At 42.5% G+C, this 20,455-nt stretch overlaps 1 protein-coding gene across 20 annotated transcripts in view; it reads left to right on the top strand.

Moving 5' to 3' along the window:
* The first annotated feature begins 236 nt into the window (after positions 1–236).
* Positions 237–20,455, top strand: part of Ptk2 (protein tyrosine kinase 2) — a 223,869-nt gene continuing 203,650 nt past the window's right edge. For 11 of the 20 annotated variants that reach the window (XM_031345677.1, XM_031345710.1, XM_031345705.1 and 8 more), the window contains exon 1: positions 964–1,072. The gene's annotated coding sequence lies outside the window, so the exon portion shown is untranslated. Of the gene's footprint in view, positions 349–555; positions 844–883; positions 1,073–1,161; positions 1,342–2,331; positions 2,416–20,455 lie in introns of those variants that run through there. The other 9 variants (XM_031345721.1, XM_031345713.1, XM_031345701.1 and 6 more) reach the window with 7 other exon arrangements.

The raw sequence follows: 20,455 nt of genomic DNA, 5'->3' as shown, positions 1-20,455 counted from the left end.
TTATTATACGTGATTCTGCTATGAGTACAGCATAATGGTTGGTGGTTCCATGTTCACCTTTCACTGCCTGTCCTGCTTGCTCGTTGGCTTGTGGTCAAAGATCAAAATGACACCATTAAAAATGAAAGTTCCCCGCTTCTGGTTTCATTTCCTACCGCAAGGATGCCAGTGATTTTTTCCTTTTTTTTTTTTTTCAGAGAACAGAAATCGGTCACCACTTCCTGCTTAAGACTCTCTGTAGGGTGCCTGCGCATAAAAAGAAACTCAAGGAAACTAGGCACGGCTCAGAAGGACAGGGCCACCTGCTTGATTCAGGCAAAGGTGTGCCCCCCAGTCTCACGTTTCGTGGTAAGTTCCGCGCTGGAACTGGCTCTTATCCCAGCAGCCACGAATAGTGGCTCTCCAGTTTTAGCCCTCCTGTCCACCCAGTGTCCCCGAAAGGCTCAGGGAAGTCTTAAGATCTACAGGGGGTGGGGGAAGGGGCTGGAATGTGAGTGGCCCCAGGCACCGAAAGACCGTCTTCAGAGATCCATTAAAATACTCTCTGTGCCTCAGTTTCCCCATCTACAGAAAGCCCATGAACCTCTATTGAAGCGGTGAAGCCTGGAGAAGATCAGGGAGGGCGTGTGTGCGGCTGAGGAGCTCCTGTGACCGTGTGGGACCCAGGCCTAGTCCACAGACCCTGCGGCGGCCCCAGGGGCCACCTCGTCATCCCGGAACGGCGCTATCCCCGGACGTCGCCACGCCCGCACAGCTGGGATACACTTTACTAGGAGCCGGGCGCGCCGGGCCTCTCTGCGCAGGCGCGGCCCGCATCGCGCAGGCGTAGAGCTCTGCGCTGAGGTGAGGCATTGCGCGCCGCGAGGTGTGGGCGCGCGCTCCAGGCCACGGCGCACGCGCGGGCCCGCGCCGACTCAGCACGGCCCGAGGGCGCGAGCCCGCCGCCACCGCTACCGCCGCCGGCCGGACCGCCGTGCGCCCGGCGTGCGCGTGGGAGAGAGCGCGGCTGCCGGTGCCGGCGCCGCCCCGCTGCCGTCTATCCGCCTCAGCCTCGCGCGCCCAGCGGCGGCCGGTGAGTGCGGGGCGCGGGCCGCGGCCGCGGAGGCGCGGGCTCAGGGCGTTGGGCGGCGCGGGCCGCGGTGCGGGCTTCGGCGGACACGGCCCCCACCCCGCCCCGGCCTCGCTCCTCGTCAGGCCGGGCCCCGAGGGCTGAGGAGGCCGCGGGGCTGGGGCGCGAGAGGCCGCGGGGTCCGGGACGGCGGGGCGGGCACGGCGGGGACCCGGAGGCCCGAAAGCCGAAAAACAAAAGAGGTGGCAGGCGGAGTGCCGAGCAGCCGCAGGGTAGCCGGCGCGGGGCTTCCAGGGCGAGCGCACGAACCCCGGAGTCATTGTGCTGTCCAAGTTCCCTCCGCCCCGACCCAGCCCCGCCACGGCACGCTGCCTGTCCCCGCCGGTCCTCGCCGGCTGCTTTTGTGGCACCGCTATGAGGACCGAGGGTGTCTGTGTGTGCGCACTTGTGTCGTTTAATTGTAAGGTTTTTATTTTTTTGCGGAGAAATGCACCGAGGAGAAAGTTGCTCTTTTTGAAAGCGGTTTCAACAGTGTCTCATTCTTGCATAGTTAGACTGCAGCTGGGTGTTTGGCAGTGGGACCAAGATAATAGCAATACTGTAATGATTATGGGAACTAGTTGGAATAGGTTGGAGCTGAAGGCACTGCAAGAGTTTGCGGGTTCGTTTTAAATTCTGACCAGCGCTGGCATTTCTACTTAGAATGGAAGCTTTATCACGGTTGTGGTAATAGGTTATTACTACTTGAAGTGAAATAGCAGCGCCTCACTCTGTGTGTGTGTGTAGTATGTATTTATAAAAGGAATGAAAAGTCTCCTTTGAAAGACAGGTCTCTGAACAGTGACCTGGGACAGAGAAGTATTGTGAATTCAGACATTAAAAGAGGTAGTTCATATAACATTAGCGTTCTACGAGTTTTTGTGGAGGTACACCATAGATAATATTTCCACTCAGTGATACTGTTGAGTTTTGTGAACTTTTTTTTTCCCCCTGGGTATGAAACCCACGGCTTCCCACGCGGTTAGAGCTGGGCCACAAAGCCACGCCCCCAGTCCTAACAGGAAACTTTAAGGGATGTGGACATGGTTCCCAGTATCATTATGAATTTAGTTGTTTATGAATTTGTGGTTGTCGTAGGTGGGCCGATCCCAGGCCTTCTTTCTAGACACTTGAGCTTATTAAAAGGCGACAAGAGTACATTTTCCTAGAAAGAATTTTATTAGGGCCAGTGTCATATAATCTAACTTATTCGTGATCTACAGGCAAAGGTGGCTTCTGTTTGGGAGGGACCCACCAGCCACAGCTTTTAGGACTGTGTGGATCATGCAGAGATAATGTCTGGATAGGTAAGTCCTTTTGGCTCAAAATCCATAGTATGGGGCCCGGAGTGCTATGGCAATCTCCTTAGAGTAGATGGGACCTACTGTTTTTGAGGCTGGCAGCCCACTAAACAAGGAAGTGTTGGGGGTGGAGTTCCAGCTGTAGCTGTGAAGAGTGGGAGGAGGCAGCATGGAGGAAGCAGGGTATGTGAAGTAGTTTGGAGCTCTAATCCTGTTGTTGGAAATTACATAATCTCTCAGTCCTCAAAACGCTGTTCTGGAGCTGGTTAGATAACTCTTCTCGGTGGGAATTTGGAGAAGTATCTAAAAGACAGTTGTAGGCTGGGGACTTAGCTCTTTGTGTGCTAAGCGTGAGATGCTCCAAGTTTGATCAGTGTCACTGTTCCTTCCCCCAACCCCCAACCCCCGAAAAAAAGACAAAGGTGTTAACCCTAGTTGCTTTAAAGGTGATTGAGCATGTGGAAGAAAGGATTTTATATTACACTGTATAATGTAATAAAACTAGTTTTGAAGTCATTGCCCTTTCTTGGGATGTTAATTTGAGTAAGAGAAGTAGGAACTTTGTTCACAGAAATTTTGAGTCGACTTCCCCCCATTATGTCTTAATTTTGAGAAATAATTAAGAATGAGTTTCAAAAGATGTGACTCAACATGTTCATATAGTGTGCAGATCTTTTTAATTTGGATTAGACATTTTCAGTTTAGATAAATTTTTACCTGGGTCACTTGTTTTAAATTCAGTCACATTAAACGTTAAAAATTTTTTTTTGATTATTTGTGTGGGTATGATATGTGCGCAAGTTGGCATGTGCCACAGTGCAAGTGAGGAGGTCAGAGGAACTTTGTGTAGTTTCTTCTTACCATCTACCAGAGATTAAACTTAAGTTGCTGGGCTTGTTACAGGCAAGTGCTATTTCCCATGGTGCCATCTTACTAGTCCACATGAAAAGTTTTGCTGCATTCATTTTTTTTTTTTGGTTTTTCGAGACAGGGTTTCTCTTGCATTCATATTTGAAGTGTGTTGTTGTTGTTGTTGGTGATGGTGGTAGTGGTAGTCACCACAATGGGAGAAGCATATAGGGAGTGAGGCTTAGTGGTAGTGAGTGTTCATGAAGCTCTGGGTTTGAGCACAGATCACTGCAAAGATCAAAATAATCAGACAGTTATGGTTTCTGTGGACTTTGCTTTAAATCTTGGAGTCTACCAGTTTGAATACATATTTTCATTATCATTTCCTCCAAGATTCCTTAAATAATCAGCAATAAATTGTTATTGGACTCTTTCACTGATACTTTTAGAATTACTTAAAAATCAAGAAATTTAAAAGGCTGGCAAAGTTAATGACTCTGTGTGTGTGTGTGTGTATGTGTGTGTTGGTAGTGATACACTCCAGGGTCCTTAGAGTACAGCTGTCAGGCTCCTCCCAGTCCCCTGAGACTCACTGGTCTCACTAGACTACATTGAGAAGGTGTGTTTGACCACTGTCTCTGAACTGTATTAATAGTGGACATTTGAGCCTTTTTGGCTTTGGTCCTTTACATCATTTTGGCAAAAGTTTATGACTACTGAAGAAAAGCAGCCTCATGTACGAGAAATGAAATTTATATATCCCAGTTTCTGGTACTAATTTCTAGGAATTGTGCTAGATTGTATTAAAAACCCCTTAAAGGCATTGCTGACTATAAAGCCTATAATCTATGATATTTTATTTTATTTTTAATTTTTTAATTTTTTATTTGTTCAAAAGCACCAGGGTTTGGTAAGGACAGCAGACCTTCCAAACATGGGGGAAAGGCTTTCAGCATCCTCTCCCTGCAGTATCAATGACCAGGGCACCAGCAGAATCTATGATATTTAAAAAAAAATATTTTTTACTGGGTTCTAGTATGGAAATATAATTCAGAGAAGTCTGTATGGTTCAGCTTTCAGTGTAAGTGGAGTTTATCTAACCTGTAGTCTTGGAAGTGGAACATAGAATTTGTGTGAGTGTGCTGCTGGAGCTGGCAACCTGGAGAGCATTACTAGTGTTGACCAGAGTTTATGGACATAAAGGTGTTTCCTTACCAGCCTTAAAATTAATTAAAGTAGTTCTACGCAGAACTTATTGATGAATATTTCTTCTTGCTGGAAAGAAAATGACTGGAACAGGGGAGTGATCTTAACCCTGGGCCCCTGTGTATGTCACTGCCTTCTTGTGAAACCTGGGAGAGTTTCCCTTCCTACCCAGTCCTGAATGGGAGTTTTGCTTCCGTCTTTTATTCCTTTGAGAACTGTTGGGCTGCACGTGGTGTACCATCCTCAGTGTATACAGAAGACTCAGATGTTGAAGTTAAGAGTAACTTGTGGGGGTCACCTGGCCCATATTGGCAGCTCTGGGCTGGGGAAATGGCCACCCAGGGCTTGCGGACTGGACAAAGCTTGACTGGTTTTCAGAATGTGAGTAATGGTACCTGAGAAGTTGAGATAAGTAGATTCTGTCTTGGCACTTTCAGGACCGGAGCTTCTGACTTAAACAGCACAATATAGACTAACTGTTGACCGTATCAAAGTTTTGGTTATTTGGAGTCAGTTGAGAAGTAGTTAAATACAGATAGATAAGCGCAGATCAATGCTTGATGGTACTTACTTGTTTTAGTAGTTGACACAGCCTCAAGGCTTTCTGTAAGTGATTTTTTGTGGGTTACTGTGTGTAAGGGGAACAGTTTATGAAAGCAAAGAGAAACTGTGTTTCTCTTAGAGGCATGAGCTCCCCTGTGTAGTAACCCCTGGGAATTATTATTTCTTTTTGTTTTTTTTTTTTTTTTAAATTGGGTTTCTTAGTGTACCCTGGCCATCTTAGAACTTTCTGTGTAGACCAGGTGGAAATTATAATTCCTTTCCTTGGAGACAGGTTTTTTTTTTAGTAGCCCTGACTGTCCTGGAACTAACTCTGTAGACCAGGATGGCCTAGAACTCAGAAATCTGCCTGCCTCTGCCTCCCTAGTGCTGGGATTAAAGATGTGCACCACCACTGCCGGGCCTTCCATCCCCTTTTTAAAAGACTTACTCTTAATTCCATTACTTGAGGCCACTGGACCAAAACCCAGCCTCAAAAGGACATAAGAAGTTCTGCTTGTGTTGTCTGTGTCTGGGGTTTCCTTTCTGACACACTTTTTGTTAAAATTCCTATTATTGTGTATCTTGGACTCTGCTGTGACTGTCGACACCCACAGTTTCTACCTTTACTTGACCAGAGTGCCATATGAGCATCTTTGTGAACAATTTTGTGTGTTGTATGTTATTAGAGGATTCAGTGTCTTGCAAGAGGACAGAAGTGCCCTTTTATTTTCTGCTGCACTTCCATTTTTCTGTCACATAATCTGTTTGAATGAGTGACTGGAAGAACCTAGGTGTATTAATTATTGTAGAATTGGGCCACTCAGGCTACTTGGATCAATTTTGCGTTTCTTTTTTCATAGAAATTGGTTTTATAGGAATTAGTCTTACATATTAGGATTCAACTCAGGTTTGAGGGGAGCAGTTGTTCAAAGTGATGCAGAATGAGTGGGATTTAAAAAGGATCCATGCTGAGAGTGTAGGTCAATAGTAAAACACTTTCCTAGAGTGTGCAAGGGCTTGGGTTCAATTCTCAGCACTTCAGAAAATAAAATGAAAAGGTAAAAAGATCTGTGATGCCAGAAGCTCTAGGATAGTCTGTGTTAATCAACTGGATGTTTTCACAGGGGCTTGACAGATCCTAAAGCCATTTACAGGGAAGTGGCAGTTACACATCATACAAGTGTGCTTTGACCTTGCTCACAGTTTAACTGCATGGCTGCTATCCAGGTGCAGTGGTTTGAGTCACAGGTGACAGTGTCCTCACTGGTTTAACTAGCATTGGAGTACAGAATCTGTTCCTGATTTTTCGTCTGGTTAGTCAGGACCTCCCTTAGCTTTGCTTTACCAGGCAGAGGAAACTCAAAAGGTTTCCAGGCTCTTCTAGGTCTTCCATTGATTTCAAATGGTGACAGCAGGAAACATTGCCTTCACTTAAAATCTTGTCAGACTGTAAAGTACTCCCTTAGTTGCTTGAGCTTGCTGTCTGGGAGCTCAGATGGACAATAAGGTTGTGAACTGCAGCTTTAGAGCAGTTCATTTAGAACTGCTCTAAATGAACTGAAATGCTGGTCCTGATTTGAGATATGTGTATGTCAATGAGTTTGCTCTCAGTTTTTTCAATCTTGGCTGTTTTTAGTATTTCTCAGAATCTTGAGACCACCTCAGCTATGTTTTTATTTATCATGTTTTATACTGAGACCACTTAAGACTTTTGGTATTGGTTTGGAACAGTTGCATTGAAAGAACAGGTTGTGTGGTTCCTGGGTGTGTGGCTTTTGGCAAATAGGATAGAATGTACATGTTGGTGCTTAAGGCAACGTTTTAAGTTCCCTAGTGGTTTTGTTTTGGCCCAAAAGCTTGGCTGGCATTTACTAAGTCAGGGTGATTGCCAAGCCTTTGGGTGACTAATGAAGCAGTATTGTATAAATTGATTTTAGGCTTAGCATTGAATTCATATGTACATTTAATTAAATCATCCATCCATCCTTCCTCTTCCTTTGTCCTCTCTTTCCACTTATCTTCCTCTTCCTCCTCCCCTTTCTTCCCCTATGTCACCTATTTTCCCATTCTCAGTACTGAGATTGCAGGCACACTTGGTTTAGTACATTTTCTTTTGCCTTTTGGCCACATGTCACCTCTTTAGATAAAAGGCTAAATGAAAGGTAAAGAATCTGCAAAGATGAAAATAAGTGATTTGCCTTTATCTGTAGGCCCTCTGTAGGATTCAGTGCATCTGTTGAAGAGACTGTCACAAGCTTAGTGGCAGGGACTCTGTTATTCTACAGTAGTATTCAGTGATTCAGAGCTTCCTCACGTGCTGTGCTGCTGCTTGGGAAAAGCTGTGTGGCAAAGGTCTTTGTCAGTGCTTGGAGAATAAAGATAAAGAGAGCAATGGTAAGTTGCTCTGTAAAAGACCATCTGTCTGGAGGGAGTCTGTCAGAAAGACTAGAGGACTTTGTTCTAAGTGACTTTTTAGTTGCAGAGGTAAAGTAGGATCAGATATATTGGTCATGCAATCCCAAATTCAAGCAATGGGTGAGATATGAAATGCCTGCTTGTCTCTCTCATCAACCGTGAAAGCAAAAATAACAAGTGAGATAGCAAGAGAAACACATCTGGAACAACCTTTTTCTGTCTAAATTGATTCAGTGAAGTTGAAGTTATACTTTACAGTCAGTAGTAGACAATGGCCCCTGTGAATATTCTCAGAATGCCTGTTGCAGAGAGCTTTTCAATAACTTTGAGTTAGTGGCTCTGTGCTTAAGTTGCTTTCTCCCACTGATCATTCTTCCCTGATTTCTTTTGGTTTCTGTGGTGTTACTGCTCTGAGGCTTTAAATAGTTGTTTCCTTCTCATAATGAGGCATTTGCTGGCCACTTGGCCCATAGTTTCAATTGGTTCCTGTCTTCTTTTCTCTCTCCTTCCCTCTTTCTCTCCTTTCTCTTTCCTCATTTCCTCTTTCTCTTTCCCTTTCCCTCTTCCTTCCTTCTTCCTTCCTCCTTCCTTCCTTCCTTTCTTTCTTTCTTTCTTTCTTTCTTTCTTTCTCTCTCTCTCTCTCTCTCTCTCTGTTTCTTTGTTTCTTTGTTTTGATCATCATTTCTCTGTGTATCCCTGACTGTCCTGGAATTCACTTTGTGGAACAAGTTGGCCTTGAACTCAGTGATCCAACTGCCTCTGCCTCCTGAGTTCTGGGATCAAGGGTGTGTCCCACCACTGCCTGGCTCTTGTACCCTTCCCCCCTTTTTAATGTGCATTGGTATTTTGCTTGCATGTTTGTCAGTATGAGGAGGGTGTTAGTTCTCTCTGGAACTGGAGTTATAGACTGTTTTGATCATTCTATGTATATACATTCTCTGTTGGTTATTTTCATTGAGCCAGTTTGCTGTTTTTGGGTGAAATGAAGTTAGGTTTACTGGAGTCTAGTTTTTCAGCCTTTTTCTTTAGATTTGGTGCTCTTTGTATCTTTCTCTATCCTGAGGATATAAATAAAACTTTTACTTTATAAATGATGTATAATTGTACTTTTCACATCTAACTTTATAATTCCTTTGGAATTGATTTTGGTGTATAGTATAAAGAAAGGACCCAATTAATTTTTGTCCTTCTGTTGTTTTTACCTTACATCATAAACAACAACAACAAACAAACAAAAAAAACCTAACTCACAGTTAGTGAGGTGGCCTCACAGACTATAGTCTAGGTAGGCCTGGAAACACTGCAGCCAGGCATGCTTGGGAGTCTGGCCTTTCCTCCATCCCCCCCTTGATCTTTTCCCTTCTCTTATTCTCTCTTCCTTTCTTCTTTGCCTTCTTCTCTCCCTTTCTTTCTCCACAAAGCTATATTCCTAGCCCCTACTTATCTTGCAGTTCCTCAGTTACTCAGGTTAGTCTCCAGCACTGATTTCTCCTTTCTGAATCTGAGTACTGGACTTACCCCCACCCCAAACAGTATCTAGACATGTAGCCCTGGCTAGCCTGGAGCTCATTGTGTAAGCCAATTTAGCCTCCAGCCTCTGCCTTCTGAGTGCTGGGATTACAGGCATGTTCTTCCATGTGTGGCGTATAGGTTTTTTTGGTTGTAAATAGCCAAGAACTGCTCAATTCTAGTTCACAAAAGTTCCCCTACCTTTGTAGGAGTTTAAAGAGTTTTAGTTTTACATTTGGTTTAATTCACTTTGAATTAATTTAAAAAATTGTATGTGGGAGAGCACATGTGTGCTATGGTATGCATGTGGAAGCTAGAGGAAACTTTGTGGAATTGGGTCTCTCCTTTTACCTTAACTGTGTCTTGTGATCCAATCAAGATTGTCAGTTTTTGCTCACTGATCCATCCTGTCAGCCTTATTTTGAGTTTTTTGTTTGTTTGCTTGTTTATGATGTAATATAAGCTATGAATCTAAGTGGTTTGTAGGATTCTTTTTGAGGGCCAGAGGTAAAGATGGTGACTGAAGCTGTGGTGTGTCCTTTAGTACACTATTGTCAGTGTTTTGTTTTGAGACAAGGTTTCTCTGTGTAGCCTCTGGCAGACCTGGAACTCACTAGATAGACTAACTAGTCTGGCCTCAGATACGGAGATCTGCCTGCCTCTTTGTGGATTATCATGCTTGCAAATGGCGTGTGTGTGTGTGTGTGTGTGTGTGTGTGTGTGTGTGTGTGTGTGTGTGTATTTCACATAACAAATACTAATCAGTCATGAAAGATGTGAAAACATTTTCAGTTTGGATTGATATGTGTTTTAGATTCGTTGCCCCTGATGTCCCTACTTTTGGGTGTACTGCTGAGCAGAGCTGTGTAGTGCTTTGGCTGGCAGAAAATCTATACTATCCACTTTGAGGGACCAAGGGGAGAATAACCTGGTGGAGAGGAAGAATGGGAAGATAGAGCAAGGGTAAGCCTAGGTCTTGGTGGCTGTGTACAGATTGGCTGATATATCTCCAGTTAAGTTTCTAATAACCTAGAGGCAGCAGAAGCACAAACTACTGACAGGAAAGCTAGAGACCTCTGATAACCCATGTCAGTATATCCTATTGCTTGGTAGTAAGGGTTGTTAGGAATGTGTTAGAGACTCTTTGTAACACATGCACCTCCAGTTTGGGGATTATTCTCAGTAAGAGCTGAGAATGTAACAGAAGCACTCCCCACTGTCCCTTCTGCTCTTGGTAGCTATTGTACTTTCTCATTCTAAGGAACTTGGGACATTCCTAATTGCCTAGTTGTCCTTACTCTGAAGGAGGGTTCAGAAAACTGGATTATAGTTTAGATTCTGTAAAGAGGTAATGAAGGAGCAGACTGAGAACAGAAGAAAAGCTGGGTTGCTTCCTGGACAGCCCAGGGGAGTGGCTGTTGGTCCTGGTGTACCTTTAGGTTTGGGATCTCAGTAAGCAACAAATAGGAGGCTCAGGCTGGAGAGATGGCTCAGTGGTTAAGATCACTGACTGCTCTTCCAGAGGTCCTGAGTTCAATTCCCAGCAACCTTATGGTGGCCCACAACCATCTGTAATAGGATCCAATGCCTTCTTCTGGTGTGTGTCTGAAGATAGCTACAGTGTATACATATACATAAAAAAAATGATTATTTAAAAAAAGCAAACAGGAGGCTCTGTACAAGGATATGCATTTGAATGGGAGAAACAGCTCAAGATAGCATGGGCAGGAGCTGAATTAGGGTTTTCTTTCTTTCTTTAAAGATTTATTTATTTATTTTATGTATATAAGTACATTGTAACTGTATAGATGATTGTGAGCCATCATGTGGTTGTTGGGAATTGAACTCAGGATCTCTGCTCACTCTGGCCCAAAGTTTTGTTTACTATTACATGTAAGTACACTGTAGCTGTCTTCAGATATATCAGAAGAGGGTGTCAGATCTCATTAAGGATGGTTGTGAGCCACCTTGTGGTTGCTGGGATTTGAACTCAGGACTTTTGGAAGAGCAGTCAGTGCTCTTAACCACTGAGCCATCTCTCCAGCCCCTGAATTAGGATTTTCAAATTTTAACCTGCATGTACATACATCTCTTGTAGATCTTATTTCATTTGAGGCTCCAATTTAGCCTGTTTATGGAGGTATCCGGCTTTTGTTTCAATGGTATGGTTTTTATTGCAGCAGTAGAAACATAGAATAATGCCAGAGCCACTGGCTCGTGGGTCCACCTTGTGAATAGCAAGATTTCTGTTGAAGGTAAGGTTTTGAAGAAAATATGTTTGGAAGTGGAATAACCATTGGGAATGCTTTGATAAAGGGCTCAATCTTGCAGCCCTTGATCTTGGGTTCAGTTGTTGATTTTTCTCATTTATATTTCCTTGTTAGTTAAATGGGCCAAATAATAGAGCCCTAGGCTATTTGTTGAGAGTTAAATGATACAGTCTGTGTCATATTCCAGGATGGTGTAGTGCTTAGTCTAATTAAATGCTTCTCAAAAGATAACAGTTATTACAAATAAATGTTTATATTAAATTTTTTTCAAAGTACTCAATCTTTGCTCTGTTAAATTGCAGCTCAGAGAGTGGGATATTTGCATTCTTCCAGGCTAGCCTGGGATACATGAGACCTGGTCTTAAAACCAGCTCCTCCCATATCGCACAAAGACCCCAGAATGCTGTAACATACTTTCTGTGGTTTCATCACCTTCGCTGTCATCCCTGTTTACTGTTTGACATTGCTGGCTCTTTGTGTTGATTCGGGTTGATACTTAGATATATAGCAGAGGAGCTTGCTTTGGGAGTATAAATGCTATAACATTAGTACTCCTGTTAAAATGAAACACAGTAATTCATGACACTTTTCTTTAGAAAGGAGAGGGGGAAAAACTGAACCACTGGGCACATAGGATCTTAATGACCCAGGACTGTCAGTGGGTCCCTAAACAGATTTGGAGCTTTAGCTAGGGCCTTTTTTGTTGCCCTTCCCTTCCCTTCTGTTGGTTGCAGGAGTGTCAAGGGGCATAGCTCCATGCTCCTTAGTGGCTAAGTAGTTCTTTCAGGGATCTGCAGTTTCAGGTGAAACTGCTCTCTTGACTGTACACAGGCAGAGAATTTCAGGATGAGTCCATATTGGGTAGAGTTGGAGTTTTTTTTTTTTTTTTAAGAAATAGCATAGATGGAGACCAACAAAGCCAAGTGTGAGTGTGTGCTTCTCAAGAGAGCTGCCCCTACTGTTGTAATAGCCATACAACATTTGTCGTTACATCATTAAACAAGAATTTCTAAAGTGCCCCTCTTTCCCTTTTTCCAGTAAGGTCCTGTAGCTGTTCTAAAGTACAGTGGGTGGGAGTATAAAGAGAAGGTAAACTGTGGGTCAAGAGGGAGTTGAAACGTTTCTACTCTTAAGTGAAGTTTATAGCCCTGGTTGGATAAGGCACCATGTAGCTCAGGTTGAACTGGAACTGATGGTCCTGCTTCTGCTTCCCAAAGTTCTGGGATGATAGGTAAATGCTTTGTTGCCATACTAGGCTTTATGTGGGCAACCTCCATTGTGCTGGAGTTCTTAACTCTGAACAGACAAGGACTTCAGCAGTTTCCAAGATGAGAGATTCCTTTTCCTGGCTGTTTCCCTTGTCTTACTAGCTTATTTCATCCCTTCATATTTGATTAAAAACTAAACCAGTTTGACTGAGTGTGGTGATGAATATCATTAATCTGAGCATTTAGGAGGTAAAGGCAGGTGGACCTCTGTGTGTTCAAAGCCAGCCTGGTTTATATACTTAGTTCCAGACTAGTTATAGCTACATAGCCAGACCCTGTTTCAAAATCTAAAAGCCAAAACCAAATACCACTGCCAAAACCCAAGTTTGGTTCTCAGCTCCCCCATGTTGGCTTATAATTGTCAGTAACTTCAGTTCCAAGGGATCTGATGCCCTCTTCTGTTTTCTCAGGCATGAGGGACTTACTTATGTGCAGCACATACATATATGCAGGCTAACCATTTAAATACATAAATCTTTTTGTTGCTTTAAGCCAGGGCCTCACTATGTTGATCAGGCTGGCCTTCAATACAGAGATCCACCTGTCTCTGCCTCTTGAGTGTAAGGATTAAAGGATGTGCCATCACACGTGGCCCTAAAAATGAACCCATCAATCTCTCTAATCTCCCCACCTCTGAATATTTAGGAAGTTGTATCAGCTTACATTCCCAGTTATTCTGTAGGTTAATAGACTGCCTGCATAGAGGCTACACAATGAACAATGAACAATGAACATTTTAGGTTTTCCAGATCATAGACTACCTGTATCACCAGCGTCTTAACTCTTGGAGGGCAGAAGGGTGCTAATAAAGGAATGCTAATTGTGTGCAACCAGATTTCATTCCTGAACTCTGAAATGTAAATTTCATGTAATTTTCACGTGAATGATACGCTATTATCATTCCTTTAGTCTTGTAAAATCTAGTAATCGTGGGTTGTACAGAGTCAAGTGAGGTTGGCTTTGCCTGCAGGTAGTGGTTTGCTGCTCTGGATAGATAGCACCCCATATACCTACTGTGTAAAATCGCTTGTTTGTTGTTTTTAAGTTAATAGAGTTTTTCTTATATTTTTATCTGTTCCTGAAAGTATGTGTGCATTTTCCTGGCTGAAGCCGAAGTGTTAATATGCCCTGTTGGCTTTTGGACTCTGTTCTACCTGTACTGAAGCTCAAAAGTTGATTCCCTCAGCTGGCATTGTGTCAGCATGGCTGGCATGTGAGGGTCATGCTGTGGGTGCAGCTGTCTTGCCTTTCAGTGGCATTTGTTAATTAAGCTGTTTAATCTTTGTTGATTTCTCAAGGACTGACACAGAAAAAGAAAAGACATAGTAATTGTTCTAAAGCTAGTGGTATCCATTGTATGCCTCTTCATAAGAAGTAGCATTAACTTGAAAATTTTGTTAAGCTATGGGTTAAGAAATTAAAACCCACCTCACTCCCATGTCAGACAATAGTAATTGAAGATATTGTGCTTCATTATAGTTTGTAGAGAGAGGCAGATCTGTAACAGTGTAATGAGTAGTTTTATTTATTTGACACAGTCAAAATAATCAAAAGTCTCAGGAAGGGATGATCTCGATCAGGTTGGTTTGTGGAGATGTCTAGGGCATTGTCTTAGTTGTTGATTGTTATGGGAAGACCCGTCTCACTGTGGGTGGCACCATTGCCTGGGTTAAGAATAGAGAAAATAAGCTGAGCAATAAGCAAATGTGCATTCATTCTCTTTCTCTGCTCTTGTCTTTGAATATGACTGGTTCAATTCCTGCTTTGACTTCCTAACTTCAGGAGGATTGTAACCGGGAACTGTAAGCTGAATAAATCCTTTCTCCCCTCAGTTTTTTTTTTTTGTCAGGACATTCTTTAACAGCAGCAGAAGTGAAACTAGGACCAACAGGAAAAGCATTCCTCATTTTCTTAAGATATCACTCAGTAGCTTAAGCTGGCCTCACTCTAGCTGAGGCTAGTTGTAAACACCTGATCCTATTGCTTCCATCTCCAAAGTACAGAGGTACATGTTAGCCATTACTCCTGGCCAGAAAAAGTGTTTCTGAGAACTATAGACCTGAGTTTAAGTAAGTGTTCTGTTCAATCTCCCTCCTTCCTTTCCTCCTTACCATTCTCCATCTCTTTTGTTTCTGTGTCTCTGTGTCTCTCTTTCTGTCTCCCCCAAGACAGGGTTTTTCTGTGCAGTTCTGACTGTCCTAGACCACAAGTCTCAAACTCAGATCTACCTGCCTCTGCCTCCTGAGTGCTGGGATTAAAGGTATGCATCATTACTGCTGGGTTGTTTAAACACTTCTTGGCCTGGAACCTGACTTTTGGTAAGTTAATTTGGTTTCTGTTCATTTAAAGACCTTTTCTGTACAGTATTTATGATGCCAGATTTTGAAGTTATTGTGTAGTTACTATATGAATGGTATGTAAATAAAGTTAGTGTCTTTCCCACACTTAGTATTTTACTGCAAAAGATTCGTTCTTCTCCCCTGTTGGGTTTTGCCAACTTGTTCTTGAGGTGTTTTATTAATTAATTCATTTGCAGAATGTTTGTTAAATGCAGTTTTGTGCCTGGAACAGGAGTTGTCCTGAAGGTATATCTGTAAGGAGTGAGGCCAGAACAGTTTAGTGACCAGTGTGTCAGGCTTTGCTGTTTGATATGTGCAGTGGCTGTGTAACAGCAGTGTGCTCAGGGAACCTATAGGTGGTTTCTGCTCAAGGTTTGGCAGACACTCATTCTTCGTAGGCAGCATATAGCATATTACATTATTTTTTCTTTTTGCCACCATGTGTCCCTATTTAAACAAACAAACAAACAAACTAGAAAACAACAAAAAAATCCCTTCAAACATGGGAAAAATGCTTGGCCCAGGAGCCATACAGAAACTGACTAGGTCATATGGGGAAATTAGTCCCTTTGAGAGAGGAATTAGGGATGACCTGGAGGTGTGAGAAGTTGTATGTTGTGGACTGAAAATTTTAGTCCTGTTTGGAGTAGTACAGGTCGGGTTGGGTTGGGTTGAGGAGAAGCTTCTATCAGAAAGGATCAGAGCAGTTTCCAGTTGATTTTTGATGTGAACTTTGGGTCCTAGAGTGACAAGAACAGGTTTATATGTTCCACTGGAGTCACAGGGCTCATAAGGAAGATGTCACAGTTACCTACCTGAGAAGGAGGAAGGACCCACACTTTATCATCCTCGTAGAGTAAGTAGCTGCTCTGATACGCTTAGCTAGCAAGACAAAGGGGGCAAACAAAGTTGAGCTCTGATAATATTCATACAGCATTCTAATTTTGTTGTCTAGAAAAAGGCCTTAATTAGGGAGACAATGGAGGATTGATTTTGAAGCCTGTTTGTGCAAGCTCTGACCATGAAAAGAAAGTCAAGGTTCCAATGGTCCAGGGGGCAGCAGGGCAGCTGGTAAGTACCTATGTTAGAGCAGGGCAGAAGGACAGCTGTAGGCTGATTGTTGAGATACAAGCTATTTCAGTTACTGGATTGGAACATAGATCATAGCTGTCCCTGCAGAAATGTGAGCTATCTGATGTACCTGGGGTAGAATTTAGGAAGGAGATATTGTAGACGGTGACTCCTTTTAGGGGCAAAGAGTCATGAGTGACAGAGATAGAATAAATGACGCCACAGTAGACCTGTATGGTTTTAGATGTTATCTCCAGATTTTAGGCCTAGGCTTAGTTGTGACTTCAGCGCTAGCAAAAAGTTGACAATCTGCTTAGTCTGATGGAAAATTAATTTACATTTTTCTTTTTTTCTTTTTTCTTTTAAAGATTTATTTATCATTATATCTAAGTACACTGTAGCTGTCTTCACCCTCACCAGAAAAGGGCATCAGATCTCATTACGGATGGTTGTGAGCCACCATGGGGTTGCTGGGATTTGAACTCAGGATCCTTGGAAGAACAGTCAGAACTCTTAACCCGTGAGCCATCTCGCCAGCCCGCATTTTGCTTTCTATGTGGAAAAGAAACATTACTTATAGGAAGTAATACACTTGAGCCAGGGGGCTGAAATAATTAAGTTGATACTATCTATGTGGAAACTGTTTTTGACAGTTCAGGATTGATTCTGTGTTTAGCAAAGAGTTGGTGTCTTTGGTTTCATCGGTCCTAGAACTCCTTTTTGCTAGTTTATAGGAAAGCATTCTAACTTTTCTTGTTTTATTTTGTCCCTCGGTATCTAGATTACTGTAGCTAGTCTAGAATTGTGGAGATCGATTTAATGTTAGGGTCCAGAGCTCTTTTTTGTGAGTTCAGGAATGTGAATTAGGGGGAAATTGTTCAGATAATCTTAATTGTTCATTTGCAGCTCAGCCAGAGCCTGTTAGTGGTGAGATGGGTATGACACAGTTTGTGAAGTGCACTTTCCTGGAAAACTCGGAGAGGAGATTGGAATCATGGCTACTATTGGCAGTAGACAGAAGTAAACATAAGAGTCAGTTGCTGAACTATTTCCTCGAATTCCCAATACTGATTTCCACATTATCTTGAAGACATGAGGATTGACAAGACATTATATATTCCCTATTGTTTTGTCTTTAATTGTGTGTGTTTGTGGGCATGTACTATATAGTATGCATGTGGCTGTTGAAGGATAACTTTATATGGAGTAGATTCTTTCCACCTTTACATGGGCTCTCCTCCAAGAATTGAGGTCAGGTCGCCAAGCTTGCACCTTTAGTTGTTGAGCCATCTTTCTGATCCTAATTTCCTGTTTAAAAATAAAACAAACAAACAAAAACCCCAAAACTATTTCTGGTCCACTTATCTGTCTATCAAGTTTAAAGGATTTTCATTTCTAGTGCTAAGAGCTGGGGATTGTTGAGTAAGAACAGCTTCCTGTCCTTTCGGGCTTATAGGTGGTTTAGAGAATAGCATACTTGATACTTACTGTTGGGAGAATGAAAAGCAGTGTGTACACTGCGGCCAGCCCTAGATTGTTACACTTCACGCCTGCTGGAGTATCAAATCCTCTGCATTACATTTTATTTTAATACGTGTTTTGACTTTGTTTTTTTGAGACAGGATGTCACTGTGTGATCCTGATTAGGCTGGAACTCTTAGAGATACATTTGCCTCTTTTCCTGAGTGCTGAGACTAAAGGCATGCATCACCATGCCTGGCAGTCTTTTGTTTGTTTGTTTTTTGAGGCAGCTCTCACTTTGGAGCAATGCTGGCTTCCAACCCTTGTAATCTTTCTGTCTGAGCTTCTTGAGTCCTAGGTATGCACTACTCTTCCTAGCTAATGATTTTAAATGAACATCCCTGCATTGTAAGAATATTGGTCTAGTGCTGTGCATTGTAAAATTTGGAGGTTCCCCAAACCACTACAGATTAAATTATTTGCAAGAACTATTCACAAAGCTAAAGAAAAATAAACCCATGTCCTTAGGGTTTCAAAATATGAGCCTTGACTGGCTGTGTACTGTGCTTAAGAAGGTGCAGGGTTATTTTGTATTATACCATTTATTATAGCAAAAGGATACAGACTAAAATCAAGAATGGAAAGCATTTAGGGAGAGTCCAGAAGAGACCTGTGTGAGCTCTTTCTGCTCTCTTAATGGGCTCTGTGGTCAGTGCTTGTTCACTCATATCAGTATGTGGCAACACACATGGAATTGCCTGCCTTAGACATACCATCTGAGATATGGTACCCAGGGTTTCTGTTGGGGAAGCAGGTGATTACCATTTCAGAGAGCAGGTCTGGAATCCTGCCCTTCAAGGTCCTCAAGGAAACAGAAACTTTTTTTTCCTTTAAATTTAAGCTATGTGGGTTTTAACAAATGCAGAGCACTGCATACTCATGCTACTGAGTCCTACAAGATCATATTATGGCTTTCCAGAGTCCTTTGCAGTCTACTCATTGCTCCCTCATATCAGGCCTGGCCACTATCTCTCTGGTTTGTCTTACGATATGCATTTGAAGTTCCTCCATACAGTCCCCCTTCCCCCAACCCCGCTTTTTTTGTTTTTTGGACTTTGGCTCACTGTGCAGCCCTAGCTGGCCTAGAACTCAGCAGAGATTGGACGATCTGCCTGCCTCTGTCTCCTGACTTCTGGGATTAAAATTGTGTGCCTCCAGATACAGCCTCTCCAGGCAGGAGATTCTCAGATCTTAGTGTTCCCTCTTAGTAGTCAGGCAAAGGCTCCAACCTTTCTTTGGGCAAAATAATCCTTTATGGGCAGGAGAGATGGCCCAGGGGTTAAGAGCACTGACAGCTATTCTGAGGACCCAGGTTCAATTCTCAGCATTCCCATGGTGGCTCATAACTGTTATTTCAGTTTCAGGAGATCCAAGGCCCCTTTCTGGCTTCTGCAGGTACCAGGCTGCAAGTATTGTACAGACATAGATACAGGAAAAATACTCTGCCCACAACCCCCACTGCATACACAGACAGTTCTTTAGTGCATGAGACCTAGAGAAGCAAATTATTTTTGTTATTTAAGAATTCAAGAAATCAGTTTCTTTTTGATAGAGAATATGCCATATCTGTGTGTAGTGTCATTTAAAGTGAAGCTATTGTGAATGTGATGCACAACTCTAGTTCTAGATACTTAGGAGGTTAAGGCAGTTTGATTGCTTGGGACCACATTAGGTAACAAAATGATATTCTACCTCAAAACAAGCAAACACCAAAATAAAATCTCCCCAAAATGAAAAAATTACATTTTTAAAAACCCAAGTGAGCACGACTCTTAAGTGTGTCTGTCATTTTTGACATCTGTCCTAACATATAAATCTTTTAGGGATTTAAGTAAAGAACAGGCTTCATGCTGAGAAATGGCTCATTTTTTTGGAATTGTAAAACATTTTGTCAAGTTGTAATGTGATAATTCAATAGGTAAAAATTATCTAGCATAAATGTAAAAAAGAAACTGTCAAGTGTCTGTCTGCTCTACCTGTTGTAGATGCTGTTGGATTCATTTCCGTGAACAGAGGTAGAGGCTTATGATATGAGTATGGACTTGGACCAAAGGACAGTTGCTGGGCAGTTTAATGGGAAGAATATTGTTTGCTGACAAGGTTGAATAGGGAATATGAGAGAGAGATGAATCAAGGATGGCATTGTTGGCTTTGGACCTTAACATCTAAATAGAGAGGAGAGGTAAACTGAGGTAGTCAACTATAAAGGTTATTAAAATATTCATTTATTTTGAGGCAGGATCTTACTGTGAGGCTTTGTTGTGAACTATAAAGATTTGGAAGGCAAGATCATTACTGATCTTTGAGACATCTGAACATTTTGAGACATTTTGAACATTTTGTCCACTCATCTTTTATTAAAGATGCTTCTCTTTAAGGGGTCTAGAAGATGGTCTTTATAAACGGAGTCAGTTTTTCAGGTTTAGTCAGGAAAATAGAAACTACCTTAGACTTATTTTAAATACATAGAATTATATCTCCTTTGATAGAGGTGATAATGCTAGTGAATGAGTACTTTCCAGGAGTGTCTCTGGGGTTAGTCGTGCTGGGCAGTTAGCCACTACTGGTTGCCATAGTTTCATGGGTATTTCTCAGAGGCTGCTGGGAATTTTTAGAGGCTACATAAGGTCTTGGTTTTAAATTTTTCTTTCTACACCATCCAATCTAGGCACAGTTTTCTTTCGTCAAACCAGTCTTGCAAGTTTCTTTCTCTGTTACTTTTCTCGGTAATTTATAGAAAGTGGGAGTTTTTGGGGATATGGCTTCCATGTCTCTATGCTGCAAGTGGTGAAGCATTGATGTAGGGCTGACAGCTAGCCAATTGGTTTTACAGGTAGGGTTCAGAAGAGAAGTCTGAGATGGAGTAAGCATGCAGATAGCAAGTCAAGTAGTAATGCCTAGAAGGCAGGTAGAGATAGGGATGGAAGGATAGAGCCTTGGGGAGCTCTAGAACTGATTTTGGGAGAAAAGGAAGGACTGCGTGAAGGATGGAAAGAAGCCCAGAGAAGATGACAGATTGAATAGCATCCTTTGGGCTTAGTTGTAGTCTTTAGTG

The sequence above is a fragment of the Mastomys coucha genome, unplaced genomic scaffold (assembly GCF_008632895.1).
Source record: "Mastomys coucha isolate ucsf_1 unplaced genomic scaffold, UCSF_Mcou_1 pScaffold11, whole genome shotgun sequence".
NCBI classification, from domain to species: domain Eukaryota; kingdom Metazoa; phylum Chordata; class Mammalia; order Rodentia; family Muridae; genus Mastomys; species Mastomys coucha.
This window is presented reverse-complemented; position numbering and strand designations above follow the sequence as displayed.